Source organism: Haliotis rubra, unplaced genomic scaffold (assembly GCF_003918875.1).
Source record: "Haliotis rubra isolate DU_JTF1 unplaced genomic scaffold, ASM391887v1 Scf453, whole genome shotgun sequence".
NCBI classification, from domain to species: Eukaryota; Metazoa; Mollusca; class Gastropoda; order Lepetellida; family Haliotidae; genus Haliotis; species Haliotis rubra.
This window is the reverse complement of record NW_025767139.1, coordinates 689,944-706,782: the sequence shown is the minus strand read 5'-3', so window position 1 is coordinate 706,782 and position 16,839 is coordinate 689,944. Positions and strand designations below refer to the sequence as shown.

Here is a 16,839-nt window from a genome sequence, read left to right as displayed (position 1 = left end):
CTTTCTTTTGTACGCCAGTTTATTTGCGGGCAGGTAAGTTTTGGTCAGGGCTGGCAAGTTTTACATCTAACCAGCCCTGTGGTCTGGCTGAAATTATTGGGTTTTTTATATCCTGCTTAGCATTTCGATTTACGTAAGTCCATGTTAAGGTATGGGAGATGATAATCTGTCTTTCATGTGTAATTTCTGTTGCTTCTGGAATGCAAGAGAAAATTTCTACAAATGTACTTACCTTTTTAATTGAAATTCAAATATGTCTCAGTGAAATATATTATTATGGTGTAAGAATTCCGGCTTGGATAATGGGGAAAAGAATAACATATTTGTACGACTTCAGAAGTGAATAGGAATGCCACTTCCATTGTTAGAGAAAAAGTCAATTATATCTTTGAATTCAGTAATTGACTAAGCTGATTTAATTTTACTGTAATATACTATTAACTCACAACTAATTACATGTTGCACAGCAGGAGCAAGCCTTGACGTGCCAAAAGAAAATTGTAATCTAAAATTTGAAAAGCGCAACTCAAGCCCATATTGTTTGCCAAGCTGCCAGGGTTGGGCTTTGGGAGATACAATTTGTGAAAATTGACTCAATGTTTTAAAAATGCCACATCATTCATATTTGGTAATTCATATCGTGATGTGTCTTTGTTGGCTACAGAAACACCTTGTTCGCAACTGAAAGCTAAATATGGGAGCCCCCATTCGTGTCAAATAATCTAGAGTTCAACAATGGGAAAGAGACATGGGTTTAGGTTGACTTTTGGTCGGTCATTATACCAGTTGTTATCGGGGATTGTCGACAGGGATTGTCGTGGTTGTCGCCTTGCTGTGTCACAAGATCACATTGTTCTGTTTTAAACAAGTGTCAAAACTAGGTGACAAGCGGACACGCTTTGCCGATTTCAAATAGATACACAGAGTCCTTTCATTGCCACGCTTCAATGGAGGGAGATTCTTCTGAAGGCAAATTAGAGATTTTGTAAGGTTGTTGTGAGGGAATGAGTATTGTTTTATGCTGGCTTAAACAATTATACCAGCAATAGAATGTGTTCATTCAGAGACTAGATTTTAGTCTACTGTACAATGAGTGAAGCCTATTTTCTTGGGGACCCTCCTGTGATATTGCTGTCATGCTAAAAAGTTTCCGAAAGCAAACTAAAGTCATATTTATTCACACAGTCGCTTTCTCTTAGCCCAGTGTTAAATCATAAATGATTAGTTGTCCGCAGATTCAGAAACAAAAGCAAATGTCAATGATCAACTGGATCAACTGTAATCTCAGGCACAGATCACCATCATGACTCATTGTATATATGGCTTGTAGTGTCATGAACACAACTGTAATACAGAATTATAATAATAATAATAAATGTGAACTTATTATGCGCCTTTTCCATGCACAAGGCCCATGCTCAAAGCTCAAACAAAGTGGGTGGATAATATACATATATACAATGAGGGACTATTAGCTACTCATAATGCAGTGAAAACAGATGAGTCTTGAGAAGTCGTTTGAGGGAATTAAAGTCAACTGCTGATTTAATGGTGATAGGGAGGGAGAGAGTTCCAGAGTAGAGGGGCAGAGCAGGCAAAGGATTTCCTTCCAAAAGTTTGCAGTTTGAACTGAGGCACAGAGAGTAGGTTCAGATTCTGAGAACGGAGCTGTCTTTCTGGAGTGTATGGGGTAAGAAGTTCTTTCAAGTATTCTGGGCTTTTGCCATTGAGGCATTTGTAGACAAAACACAATATTTTAAAGTCAATTATGAAGGGACATTGGGTAGCCCAGTGATTAAAGCATTCATTCGTCACACCGAAAGTCTGGGTTCGATTCCCCACATGGGTACAATGTGTGAAGCCCATTTCTGGTATCCCAGCCGTGATATTGTTGGAATATTGCTAAAGACACAGGTCTTCAGACTGACAGGTGAACACTTTAACCACTAGGCTACCCTCTGCCCATTCACACATTGCACCCATGGGAGGAATCAAACCTGGGTGTTCAGTGTAAGGAGTGAACTCTTTAACCACTAGGTTACCCCACCGCCCCTGCACTGTGGACACTATGGATCAAGGTCTTCACGGGCACTGTTCATCAAGGTCTTCATGGGCACTGGTCATCAAGGTCTTCATGGGCACTGTTCATCAAGGTCTTCATGGGCACTGTTCATCAAGGTCTTCATGGGCACTGTTCATCAAGGTCTTCATGGGCACTGTTCATCAAGGTCTCCATGGGTACTGTTCATCAAGGTCTTTATTGGCACTGTTCATCAAGGTCTTCATGGGCACTGTTCATCAAGGTCTTCATGGGTACTGTTCATCAAGGTCTTCACGGGCACTGTTCAAGGTCATCAAGGGCACTGTTCATCAAGGTCTTCACGGGCACTGTTCAAGGTCATCAAGGGCACTGTTCATCAAGGTCTTCACGGGCACTGTTCATCAAGGTCTTCATGGGCACTGGTCATCAAGGTCTTCATGGGCACTGTTCATCAAGGTCTCCATGGGCACTGTTCATCAAGGTCTCCATGGGCACTGTTCAAGGTCTCCATGGGCACTGTTCATCAAGGTCTCCATGGGCACTGTTCATCAAGGTCTCCATGGGCACTGTTCATCAAGGTCTCCATGGGCACTGTTCATCAAGGTCTTCATGGGACACTGTTCATCAAGGTCTCCATGGGCACTGTTCATCAATGGTCTGTTCATGGGTCTTCATGGGAACTGTTCATCAAGGTCTCCATGGGCACTGTTCATCAAGGTCTCCATGGGCACTGTTCATCAAGGTCTCCATGGGCACTGTTCATCAAGGTCTCCATGTTCTTCAAGGGTCTTCATGGGTTCACTGTTCATCAAGGTCTCCATGGGCACTGTTCATCTTCATGGGTACTGTTCATCAAGGTCTTCATGGGCAAGGTCTTTCATCATGGGGGCACTGTTCATCAAGGTCTTCATGGGTACTGTTCATCAAGGTCTTCATGGGCACTGTTCATCAAGGTCTTCATGGGTACTGTTCATCAAGGTCTTCATGGGCACTGTTCATCAAGGTCTTCATGGGCACTCATCAAGGTCTTCATGGGCACTGTTCATCAAGGTCTTCATGGGCACTGTTCATCAAGGTCTTCATGGGTGCTGTTCATCGAGGTCTTCATGGGCACTGTTCATCAAGGTCTCCATGGGCACTGTTCATCAAGGTCTCCATGGGTACTGTTCATCAAGGTCTTCATGGGTACTGTTCATCAAGGTCTTCATGGGAACTGTTCATCAAGGTCTTCATGGGCACTGTTCATCAAGGTCTTCATGGGCACTGTTCATCAAGGTCTTCATGGGCACTGTTCATCAAGGTCTTCATGGGCACTGTTCATCAAGGTCTTCATGGGCACTGCACAAGGTACTGTTCATCAAGGTCTCCATGGGTACTGTTCATCAAGGTCTTCATGGGCACTGTTCATCAAGGTCTTCATGGGCACTGTTCATCAATGGTCTGTTCATGGGCACTGGCACTGTTCATCAAGGTCTTCATGGGCACTGTTCATCAAGGTCTTCATGGGCACTGTTCATCAAGGTCTTCATGGGCACTGTTCATCAAGGTCAAGGTCTTCATGGGTTCTGTTCATCAAGGTCTTCATGGGCACTGTTCAAGGTCTTCATGGGCACTGTTCATCAAGGTTTTCATGGGCACTGTTCATCAAGGTCTTCATTGGTACTGTTCATCAAGGTCTTCATGGGCACTGTTCATCAAGGTCTTCATGGGCACTGTTCATCAAGGTCTCCATGGGTACTGTTCATCAAGGTCTTCATGGGCACTGTTCAAGGTCTTCATGGGCACTGTTCATCAAGGTCTCCATGGGCACTGGTCATCAAGGTCTTCATGGGCACTGTTCTTCAAGGTCTTCATGGGCACTGTTCATCAAGGTCTCCATGGGCACTGTTCATCAAGGTCTTCACTGGTCATCAAACTGTGGCACTGGTCTTCAAGGGTCTCCATGGCACTTCTGCACATGAAGGTCTCATGAAAACTGTGATCTTGGTCACATGGGCATGCACATGAAGGTCTTCATGAACTTCTATGGATCCAAGTCTTCATGAACATGTGAATGAATGGTATGTGAAAGATCAAACTGAACATCAGATGCTTGATTGGCATGTGAAGCCTGAACATGTGAAGCACTGACATGGTAACAGGGAGAGCAGGAGTTATAAGTGAAGAACATGTACAAGCTACAGATCAAAATGGTCTTCTTTTAAGATATTTGGCTTTGTTATGTATATCCTCCCTTGTACATGAAGCAGGCCCCTCCCTAACATCATTGCACAGCTGATGTTGGCCGCAATGTATGGAGCGTGGTAAGGTTGGCTGAAGAGACTGTACGAGACTGGATGCTTGTAGCAAGATCCGGCTTATCTACTTGTGGGCACAGCTCCGTCAGCATTGCCAACACACAGTGGATTCATCAATCATTGTCTGAGGCACATATCCACTTACATAAATTCAAAACTTATTTTTGTGCTTTTTAAGCAGAGAGTGTTATGAATCACTCGGGATGTCAGAATCGGACTTTGCAGCTTTGAGATAGATTCAGATTACAAATCCTGCCTTGAAACTGATGGTGTGACCTTAGGGGGGTGGGGTGATTTGGAGGGTGTGTGGGTGTACGGGTGAGATGGAAGGGGTAGGGGTAGGGTGACATGAATGTGGTGGGTTAAGATGGAAGGTGTGGGGGTAAAATAAAGGTGATGGGTTAAGATGGAAGGGGTAGGGGTTACATGAAGGTGGTGGGTTAAGATGGCAGGTGTGTGGTGTAGGGTGAAGATGGAAGGTGAGGTGAGGTGAAAGTGGGTTTAACGTCGTGCTTGAGAATATTTCGCTCATATGGCGACGTGCATGCGTGTGTATGTGTATGTGCGGCTGCTTGTACTAGCCCAGACTTAAGCTGGTTTTATAGTGCTAGCCCACTGAGATACCATGCCACAGTGAAGCAGAAATACCCCACTCAGACACATTATACTGACTCCGAGCCGACGCGGTCGGGGATCGAACCCGCGACCTTCCGCTATCTGGGCGAAGATGGAACGGGTAGGGGTAAGATGAAGGTGGTGGGTTAAGATGGAAGGTGCGGGGGGTAAGATGAAGGTGATGGGTTAAGATGGAAGGGGTAGGGGTTACATGAAGGTGGTGGGTTAAGATGGCAAGTGTGTGGTGTAGGGTGAAGATGGAAGGGGTAGAGGTAAGATGAAGGTGGTGGGTTAAGATGGAAGGTGTGGGGGTAAGATGAAGATGTGGGGGTGAGATGGGATGGAAGGTGTGAGGGTGAATGGTAGGTTTAGCGTTTTATTGTGGGTCAGGGGCCATGTTAATGGGTTTGTTGAGGTAGGGTTAGATTGAAGAATGGGTTGAGATGTGGATGAGATGAATAGGGATGGGAGATGGGTGGAGTAGAGTTGGTGGGGTAGGGGTCAGTTGGTGAGGAAGGGGTCGGATTGGAGGTAAAGGTGAAATGGAAGGGTAGGATTGAGTCGGAAGGGTAGGGTGAGATAGAGGGGTAAATGGGAAGGTGTTTGGTGAGAAGAAGGGGTGGAGATGTGAATGATGGGGTTTGAGTGAAATAGAGGGTAGGGGTGTGAAGGATGGGATAGGGTGAGATGAAGGGGTAGGGATGTGAAGGATGGGGTGTTGTGAAATGAAGGGGTAGGGATGTGAAGGATGGGATGGGGTGAGATGAAGGGGTAGGGATGTGAAGGATGGGATGGGGTGAGATGAAGGGGTAGGGATGTGAAGGATGGGATGGGGTGAGATGAAGGGGTAGGGATGTGAAAGGATGGGATGGGGTGAGAGATGAAAGAGTAGGGATGTGAAGGATGGGATGGGGTGAGATGAAGGAATGGGTAGGGATGTGAAGGATTGGATGGGATAGTGAGATGAAGGGGTAGGGATGTGAAGGATGGGATGGGGTGAGAGATGAAGGGGTGTAGGGATGTGAAGGATGGGATGGGGTGAGATGAAGGGGTAGGGATGTGAAGAAGGATGGGATGGGGTGAGATGAATGGGTAGGGATGTGAAGGATGGGATGGGGTGAGATGAAGGGGGGGTAAGGATGTGAAGGATTGGATGTGGGTGAGATGAATGGGTAGGGATGTGAAGGATGGGATGGGGTGAAATGAAGGGGGTAGGGATGTGAAGGATGGGATGGGGTGAGATGAAGAGTGTAGGATGTGAAAGGATGGGATGGTGGAGATGAAGGAAAGGATGTGAAGGATGGGGTGTTGTGAGATGAGATGAAGGGATGTAAAGGATGGGATGGGGTGAGATGAAGGGGTAGGGATGTGAAGGATGGGATAGAAGGGTGAGATGAAGGGGGGTAGGGATGTGAAGGATGGGGTGTTTACTGAGGTGAGAAGGATGAAGAAGTAGGGATGTGAAGGATGGGGATGGGGTGAGATGAAGGAGGGTGGGGGTGTGAAGGATGGGATAGAGATGGTGAGATGAAATGAAGGTAAAGGATGTGAAGAAGGATGGGATGGGGTAGAGATGAAGAAGAGGGGGAAGGATGGGATGGGGTGAGAGAAAGATAGGGGTGGGGATGTGAAGGATGATAGGGAATTGAATGAAGGGATGAAATGGGATGTGGGAGGATGAAAAGGATGGGATGAAGGTGAGATGAGAAGAGGGAGGTAGGGATGAAGAAGGATGGGATGGGAGTGAGATGAAGGGGTAGGGATGTGAAGGATGGGATGGGGTGAGATGAAAGGGGTAGGGATGTGAAGGATAGGGATGGGATGGGGAGTGAGATGGAAGGGGTGAGATGAAGGGATAGGGATGGGGTGAGATGAAGGGGTGGGATGGAGGATAGGATGGGGGTGAGATGAAGGGTAGGGATGTGAAGGATGGGATGAGATGAGGATGGGGTAGAGATGAGGTTGAGATGAAGGGTAGGGATGTGAAGGATGGGATAGGTGAGATGAAAGTGGGTAAAGGGATGTGGAAGAAGAATGGGATATGGGATGGGGTGAGAGATGAAGGGGTAGGAATGTGAAAGGATGGGATGGGGTTGAGATGAAGTGGTAGGAAGAGATAGGGATGAGATGGAAAGGATAGGATGGGTGAAGGATGAGATGGGGTGGATGAAGGATGTGAAAGATGGGATGAGGTGAGATAGAAGTTGGATGGGGATGAGATAGAGATGAAAGAAGGGATGTGAAGGATGGGATGGGATAGAAGGATGGGAGATAGAAGGGGTAGAGATGAAAGGAAAGGATGTTAGGATGGGATGGGGTGAGATGAAGAAGGGTAGGGATGTGAAGGATGGGAATGGGGTGAGATGAAGGGGGTAGGGATGTGAAGGATGGGATGGATGGTAAGATGGAATTGGGGTAGGGATGAAGGGGTAGGGATGTAGGGATGGTATGGGGTGAGATGAAAGGGGGTAGGGATGTGAAGGATGGGATGGGGTGAGATGAAGAAGGGGTAGGGATGTGAAGGATGGGATGAGGGTGAGATGAAGGGGTGGGGGTGGTGAAGGATGGGGTAGGGAAGTAGGGATGAAGGGGGATGGGGATGTGAAGGATAGGGTGGAATGAAAAGAGTAGAGATGAAGAGGGGATAGGGGATGTGAAGGATGTGATGGGAGGTGAGATGAAGGGGTAGGGGGGGATGTGAAAAGGATGGGGGTAGGGAATAGAGATGAAGGGTGTAGGGATGTGAAGGGATGGAGGAGATGAAGGGGTGAGGATGAGAAGGATGTTGTGTTGTGAAATGAGTGCTGTTAAGAAGGCTACTACTGTAAGATGATCATGTTACATCATAGTAGCATAGTTACATAGTTTGATCAGCATTTCAGTTCCCAAACAAAGGCAGTGACATGCTGTATTTAGTTTATCATTTAGAGTACAGTTCTACCACAGTGTCCCATGGTCCCTAGTATGGTGATCTACCTTCAGTTGTTGGCGACCTATAGCCTGTGTTTATATTTGATTGTCCTTGTAAATAAAACAGTTTTAGATTTACATGCTAGTTTTAGACACCATCTGTGATACTTTAGTTATTTTACATTCCTTGATGACAGATTATTTAACAACTTATATTTATTGTGCATGTAAAACCTTTCTCGTCACTATACGGCTGAAATATTTCTGAGGTGACGTTAAATTTTAACTCACTCATTCACTCTACCACAGTGTCAACAGGTCACCTACAGTTAACCCTGGGATACAGGGTAAAGTGTCAGTGTGTGGCACAGGGATAATTTATGAAACCCCAAAGGGATTAGGGTTAATGTTTGGGCCCACAAGAAAATGGAAGGGATATCTCCTTGCACCCATCTGATCAAGGAGAGGGAGGATAGATTTGGGGCAGTAAAAGATATTTATGAAAAATAATTTTCTGCAATAATAAATAGGTTGTTTCCTGTCTTAATGGATACCTATTTCTGTCCCTGCGGAATATGATGATAAAGTTGTCCAAAGTGTCAGAGAAATGGTCTTTATATTATTTTGATTTAGAGCTGAGATTAGTATTCTCGAACAAGAATTGGAGGAGCTTTTATCAGGTGTCTTCAAAGCTGAATCTAGTAAACTATTATTCTCAATTTGAGTCCTGTTTCTTGTAGCTGTCTTAAATGTATTTTAAAAGTTCTCACTCTCATTAGCCAGGTATTGTGGTCACCTTCTAAAGTACTCTTTAAGTAAAATGACTGTATTAAATGTGTATTTTAAAGTATGTGAGTTGCGATTGTCTTTAAGTATTTTAATGTGTGGGAGTTAGGATTGTCCACACTGTCTTAGAGGTATTTTAAGTGTGTGAGGTATTTTAATGAGTTAGGATTGTCTTTAAGTTCTATGACTGTATTAAATGTATTTTAAAGTATGTGAGTCTTTAAGTACCACGACGATTGTCTTTAAGTTCTATGACTGTATTAAATGTATTTTAAAGTATGTGACTGACTGTCTTCTTAGAGGTATTTTAATGTGTGGGAGTTAGGATTGTCTTTAAGTTCTATGACTGTATTAAATGTATTTTAAAGTATGTGAGTTGCGATTGTCTTTAAGTGCCACAACTGTCTTAGAGGTATTTTAATTTGTGGGAGTTAGGATTGTCTTTAAGTTCTATGACTGTATTAAATGTATTTTAAAGTATGTGAGTTAAGTGCCACAACTGTCTTAGATTGTCTTTAGTTAGGAGTGTTGTATGACTGTATTAAATGTATTTTAAAAAGTATGTGAGTTACTTTAAGTTCTATGACTGTATTAAATGTACTGTCTTGAGTATTAAATGTATTTTAAAGTGTGTGGGAGTTATTTTAATGTGTGGGAGTTAGGATTGTCTTTAAGTTCTATGACTGTATTAAATGTATTTTAAAGTGTGTGGGAGTTGTGATAGTCTTTAAGTGCTACAAGTATATTAAATGTATACTAAATGTATATTTCAGGGTTAGGACTGTCTCAAGTCTACACTATGGCTTGAGAGTTAGGGTAATCTGAATGCTCAGATAACTTTTTACACACATCCCACGTTGGTACTAATAGTACTATTAGTATAATACTGTCTGCAGAATCTCATTTTATATTGTGCTCCTTGTACTATTAGTTGTACAACTAGCTTCATGAAACAATGGTTATGATTCCACAAACCTAGACGAGACTTTCAATGGAGATTATACAAATTCCAGATTCACTGGTATGTATTATTTTCTTGAATTGTAAATTTGAAATGAATAAAATACAACCTTTTCTTTGTGTTCATAATGTACATTTGAGTATTTTCTCAAGCATATTTAAAAATATTTAAAAATAAATGACCTTGCTTGGCTTTGAAAATAAGTTAAGACCCTTGTTGTGACAGTTTAAAAGCCAGTCAAAAAATAACTTCATCCTTTGAGCTTTAATGAATTGCGGCTACACTTGGTTAAGTTTCATATTTTTCGGGGATGGCCTTTAGGAATTAGTTCAAATTATACCTATGCTCGTTGTGTGTCATACAGGGACTGTACAGGCCTTTATGCCACTAAATCTAGCAATCGTTCCTCGTGCCATTAAACCTTAAAAGCCATTTCTTGTGTAATAGACGGAGCATTTCTAAAGCTCTTTTCTTGTTGTTAATTCATGACAGGGGTTTGAGATGCGTGTCGGTCATTGGCAAGGAAAATGTCATTTGGAGTCATAATTGTACCCATTTATTACCTGCATAATTACTGTACGTCTTATTACTCCGTTGTTACGGTGTGTTTATCTATTTAGAAACTCCGCCATTAATCTTCTTCAAAATAGCATGGGGAAATGTCTTGGATTTGTAGGGCCAGGTTTAACAAAGACTAGACTGTGGTCGACAAGCTTCTGGGGTATGTTTGTGTCCATGAAGGATTATTTCGTTGTTCTGAATGAAAGAAATGTTTGGGGTTTCTATAATCTTTTGAAATTGGTTGGTATTTTGGCTGACTTGTCCATGTGTGAACATAGACGCTGCTCTTAAACAAACATGATAATTGTCCCTTTATTGTCTCGTAAATGGCTGATGACATTTTTGGAATGTTTAAATGTTGAAATTTTGAACTTGAAAAAATCACTCTTTAGCAGATGATGGACATTAAATCTGGCTGAGACAGATAATGACTGGCTTGTTAGATACATGTTCCCATTCAGGAATACCCCAGTAGGATTCCAAGAAATGGGGGGCGGTGGGTAGACAGACTATTGGTCCGTTCGTCACATTGAAATCCTGGGTTGGTTACAATGTGTAAATAACCGTGAATGTTTGGGTTAGAATGAACCTTCAGTAACCCATGCTTGTCGTAAGAGGCGACTAACAGGATCGGGTGGTCAGGCTCGCTGGCTTGGTTGACACGTCATCGGTTCCCAATTCCGCAGATCGATGCTCATGCTGTTGATCACTGGATTGTCTGGTTGAGACTTGATTATTTACAGACCCCTGCCATATAGCTGGAATATGGCTGAGTGCGACGTAAAACTAAACTCACTCACTCACTCACTACATTGTGTAAAGACTATTTAAAGCTGCGTAAGACCATATTCACTCACTCACTCCAAGAAATGGAGTTACCTTGTTGTCTCTGTGGTTTGTTGTTGTGGGTTTGGGGATTTAATCCTGGTAGAAAGGACTACAATAGCCTTAAAAGTTGTGTCATATATATTTGTTTTAAATTTTGTATATTTATTCTGGTATTTACTGAAAGTGAAAGGACAAATGCAAGTTTCCAGCACTGGAAAACAATCACATGTTTATGTTCCTTTGTTATATATTCCCCCACATTACTTCATTGTTGAGGGGCGGTGGGGTAGCCTAGTGGTTAAAGCGTTGGCTCATCATGCCGAAGACCCGGGTTCGAATCCCCACATGGGTACAATGTGTGAAGCCCATTTCTGGTGTCCCCCGCCGTGATGTTGCTGGAATATTGCTAAAAGCGGCGTAAAACCAAACTCAGTCAGTCTCTAGTGGTTAGAGCGTCCGCCCGGAGAGCGGAAGGTCGCGGGTTCGATCCCCGACCGCGTCATACCAAAAGACGTTAAAATATGGTACTTGTGCTTGGCATTAATGGGTACAACAAGGACTGGTCGGCTTGGAGTCAGTATAATGTGCCTGCGTGGGGTATTCATGCTTCACTGCGGCATGGTATCTCAGTGAGCTAGCACTATAAAACCAGCTTCAGTCTGGGCTAGTACAAGCAGCCGCACATACACATACACACGTATGCACGTCGTCATATGAGCAAAATATTAGCAAGCAAGGTGTTAAACCCAATTTCACCTCACCTTACCTCACCCATAATCAAACACAAACAATTTTGGAACAGTTGTTTGCATTAGCAATATTTTTCACAAGGTTTTTTTTTTTTTTGTTCCTTCCAAGTCATGATTGAATTTATCTTAAAGACTCCAGGAAAATTATGTTTCTAACATACTAGTCCTCCTTTATAGATGTGACATTTGCAACTGCATTTTGTGCAATTTGATAAAGCAACCTCAAAGAAATACATTTTTTTTCTTTATTTTTTGTGTGTATTAACAAACATAACAGGAACATTTGATAAATGACGTTAAGGCCAAACAAAAAAGTGTTGTGGTTCCGATTACACCTGTACAAACTAATAACACATTTATCAATGTGTAATTGTTTATTTTTAAACAAGCTTGCAGCCATCTCGACTTTCTCTATCAGAATGACCAATGTCTGCTGGTGCCGGGGGGAAAACAATGGTATCTGTAAGCTTATTTTATTTATACTGCTTAAAATAAATAGGGTCGACACCAGAATGCAAGGGTTGGTCGGGTAATCAGAACCACAACATTTTTTTGTTTAGGCCTAACCAATTATTTTCGATGACTGATGTAATAATGGACTCAGGAATAATGGACTATGCCTGAGCAGGACGAAGCCAGAGGAAACTCTGATGGAGGTCCGCAGCGATTCTGACGTGCAAATCGATCGTCGAACTTGGGTATAGGGGCGAAAGACTAATCGAACCTAACTAACTAATCCTGAATAATGGATGTTGTAATGGACAATCATCAATTATGAGATTTTAACCAATTCCCAACACTATTTAATATGTTATCTCAAAGTACTGAAACTGCAGAAGACAATTTTTTTTAAAACTGAAATTCGACATTTTGAAGACAGTGATGCGTACCGTACAAGTCAAGTTAAGGAGATACCAATAAAATACTGCACTAATGACCATAGCGGTGTAATATATGTTCATTTGATTTGCAGGTGACGTCTTTGACAATGTCAGCCTGTCAGATTACATTTGATAGTGCAGATCGTGGGGGTGGAAAATCAGGCGTTTGCGTCATGAAACTATTTCAAAATGAGGCAATGGTATGGTTCACTGCTGTATCTTACACAAATAGGGTGCAATTTGTACACGAACTGTAATTTTCCTGCTTAAAAACTGTAAAATGTGTCACATTATTATAGGCTGGGCTATCATGCCGCCGTATTTCTTTAGCCCCTATTATGGCAATTACGGGTAAAATTAGGGGTCGCTGAATTATCTCCGCGCTCGATTGGCAGCTCACTGAAACACTTCCACAAAGGAATGGAGAGAAGTTATCTCCCCTTATGTTGTAGTTTTATGGTGGCAATTTAGACGGCCATTTTATTGTTGCCTGCTTGTTTGATGTTTTCTGTGTGAATGTGTGACGGATCATTGGCCAGAATAGTGGGAGTTTTCGGGGACAGCTGTCATTATTGTTAATTAAATGATTTCTGAGTTCTGGTGAGACTATGCAGCTGAGAATTTTAGTTTATGTAAACTGACAAGAAAACATTCCCTGGTGGGTATACATACTGTTCAAGAGAAGTTAGGAATACCAGATACTGTCATATAATAAAGTCAGTCATGACAGTACATGTTAAAGACTTGTCGTCAGTCTGTAGACAGAAAAATATGTAAGATATCTCGTCAGTTTTCAGACAGAAACACTTTGAAGAGTCAGTGAGTTTCGTTTTACGTCGCTTTTAACAATATTCCAGCAATATGGCGGGGGACACCAGAAATGGGTTTCACACATTGTACCCATGTGGGGAATCGAACCCAGGTCTTGGGCGTGACAAGCGGACACTTTAACCACTAGGCTACCCCACCACCCCGCTTTGAAGACGTCATCAGCCTGAGGACAGAAACATCATGACATCACAGTCAACCCATGAGGCAATGATACACAGACAGCGGTGATCTTGTGTACTTTCCACCACTGACCACCAGTTCTTGTCTTCCAGGGGCAGTAGGGTAGTCTAGCTGTTAAAGCATTCGCTCATCACGCCGAGACCTGGGTTCGATTCCCCACATGGGTACAATGTGTGAAGCCCAGTTCTGTTTTTCCCTGCTGTGATATTGCTGGAATATTGCTAAAAGTGGCATAAAACTACACTCACTCATTCTTGTATTCCAGCACCCACTGTAGCAGTTTGTTTTCACAGGTTTCCTGACTGACAGGGTTTCTGTTTCAGATGAAGCGGCATTTCTAGGACTCCCCACACCACTCAGAGAAGTGGACTGTGCCGTTCACTGTCACTGAACACCATTCCATTGACACTGCTAATACCACCACTATCAGAAAGAGGCTCCAAAATGGCAACTCCATATTCCATATATGGATAATTGGTAAGTAATTTCTCTTAAGGCAAAAAGCCAAAAGACTGTTTCTAGCATGTTTGGGTGGTATGATATTTGTTTTCTGTTTCAGTTATTTATACTGAAAAGGCAAGTCCACCTGCCCTTTTAGCGATATGTTTGATATTACAAATATTGCTAGTTTTGCAGATTTTTAGCTTTTTTTCAGAATTTAAAAGTTTTGGTAATTATAAAAGCTTTTAGATAGTTTACTAGTTATGCAGATTTTGAATTATGTGCAGATGCTGGACATTTTACAGGTTTCAATAGTTTTATACATTTTAGTAATTTTACCGATTTGATAGTTTCACATGCATGTCGTAAGAGTCGACTAACAGGATCAGGTGGTCAGGCTCGCTGACTTGGTTGACACATGATGATGTCATTGCATAGATCGATGTTCATGCTGTTGATCACTGGATAGTCTGGTACAGGCTCGATTATTTACAAACCGCCGCCATATAGCTGGAATATTGCTGAGTGCAGCGTTAAACAACAACCACAACCATAAAACCTGACAACAATGAAACGAGTGCTTTATGCTGCTGAACTGTATGACGGAGGCCAACACAATTGTAGGACTTTTTCACATTCCCTACCTTTTTTGGGTGTTAATTGGCATCATAAATCTGTCTTGGTAAGCCGTGTTGCATGAACTGAGTTGAACAGAGCATATTGTATTCATAACCAACCTCGAATATGACAACATGTATCTGAGTCTATTGCTCTGTTTCATGCCCATTTTGTCTGAGAGTATTTCCGTTTGGATTATTCTCAAGCAATAATTTAATAAATATTCTACAAATAAAAAATCTTGAATCTTGAATCTTGAATCTAATTTAATAAATGATGCATGTTGTCTTTTCAAGCATATTTATCTTTGAGCAATGTGAAAGCATTAAGCAATGTTTTTTCTCAGAACATGTCTTATGGTTTTGTCAAGAATATATCTTCTTGCTTGGCCAAGTATATATCCCCTAGTTTTGTCAAGAATATATCTTCAGGTTGGCAAAGTATATATCGACTAGTTTTGTCAAGAATATATCTTCCAGGTTGGCCAAGTATATATACCCTAGTTTTGTCAAGAATATATCTTCTTGCTTGGCCAAGTATATATCCCCTAGTTTTTTCAAGAATATATCTTCTTGCTTGGCCAAGTATATATCCCCTTGTTTTGTCAAGAATATATCTTCTTGCTTGGCCAAGTATTATCCCCTAGTTTTGTCAAGAATATATCTTCTTGCTTGGCCAAGTATATATCCCCTAGTTTTGTCAAGAATATATCTTCAGGTTGGCCAAGTATATATCGACTAGTTTTGTCAAGAATGTATCTTCTTGCTTGGCCAAGTATATATCGACTAGTTTTGTCAAGTATGTATCTTCTTGCTTGGCCAAGTATATATCCCCTTGTTTTGTCAAGAATATATCTTCTTGCTTGGCCAAGTATATATCCCCTTATTTTGTCAAGAATATATCTTCTTGCTTGGCCAAGTATATATCCCCTAGTTTTGTCAAGAATATATCTTCTTGCTTGGCCAAGTATAAGCCCTAGTTTTGTCAAGAATATATATTCTTCGTTGGTCAAGTATATATTCCCTTGTTTTGTCAAGAATATATCTTCTTGCTTGGCCAAGTATATCCCCTAGTTTTGTCAAGAATATATATTCTTCGTTGGCCAAGTATATATATCCCCTAGTTTTGTCAAGAATATATCTTTTAGATTGTATTTTGCCCCATATACACTTCATAAATTGCCAAAAGCATAATACTTTTAGCATTTAAAAGGAATATTACATTGACTGGTGATTTGATTTGATTTTTCTTTCCCCTCCTGCCTTTAGGTTTTCTGAGGACAAAAGTCCATAAAACAAGAAATAAAATTGGTCTGGCCTTATAAAGAGTTTATTTTCTTTTCCTTTCCCCTCGTGCCTTTAGGTTTTCTGAGGACAAAAGTCTGTAAAACAAGAAATAAAATTGGTCTGGCCTTATAAAGAGTTTATTTTCTCTTTCTTTCCCCTCCTGCCTTTAGGTTTTCTGAGGACAAAAGTCTGTAAAACAAGAAATAAAATTGGTCTAGCCTTATAAAGAGTTTAATTTCTCTTTCTTTCCCCTCCAGCCTTTAGGTTTTCTGAGGACAAAAGTCTGTAAAACAAGAAATAAAATTGGTCTGGCCTTATAAAAGTTTATTTTCTTTTTCTTTCCCCTCTTGCCTTTAGGTTTTCTGAGGACAGAAGTCTGTAAAACAAGAAATAAAATTGGTCTGGTCTAGTTTTGTCAAGAATACATCTTCGCATGTCGTCATGATGTTTATTTCACATACTCTTGAAAGATTAACTACACAATCAACAATATCAATTCAAGACATTTCTATGTTATAATATATAGTTTCAGTATTTTTATAGCTCGTTCAACTCTTATTTTACAAGGGGCAGTGGGGTAGCCTAATGGTTAAAGCGTCCGGTTGTCATGCTGAAGACCCGGGTTCGATTCCCCACATGGGTACATTGTGTGAAGCCCATTTTGGGCGTCCCCCACTGTGATATTGCTGGAATATTGCTAAAAGCGGCATAAAACCCAACTCACACTTTATTCACAACATGACCTGACACGACCATTTAGATGCTAGCCGTAGAAAGGATCTTGGCACTTTATGGGAACTTAAATCCAGTAAACATCCTGTAACTTGTGAATAGGCCCACAACCAATATTTAAT

The 16,839-nt window shown here is 41.7% G+C and overlaps 1 long non-coding RNA gene across 1 annotated transcript in view; it reads left to right on the top strand.

Annotated features, from left to right (window-relative positions):
* LOC124289974 overlaps positions 1–12,823 on the top strand; it is a 162,605-nt gene extending 149,782 nt beyond the window's left edge. Inside the window, exon 4 of the long non-coding RNA XR_006901804.1 lies at positions 12,722–12,823. This is a non-coding gene — a long non-coding RNA (uncharacterized LOC124289974). The remainder of the gene's footprint in view (positions 1–12,721) is intronic.
* The last annotated feature ends 4,016 nt before the right edge of the window (positions 12,824–16,839 follow it).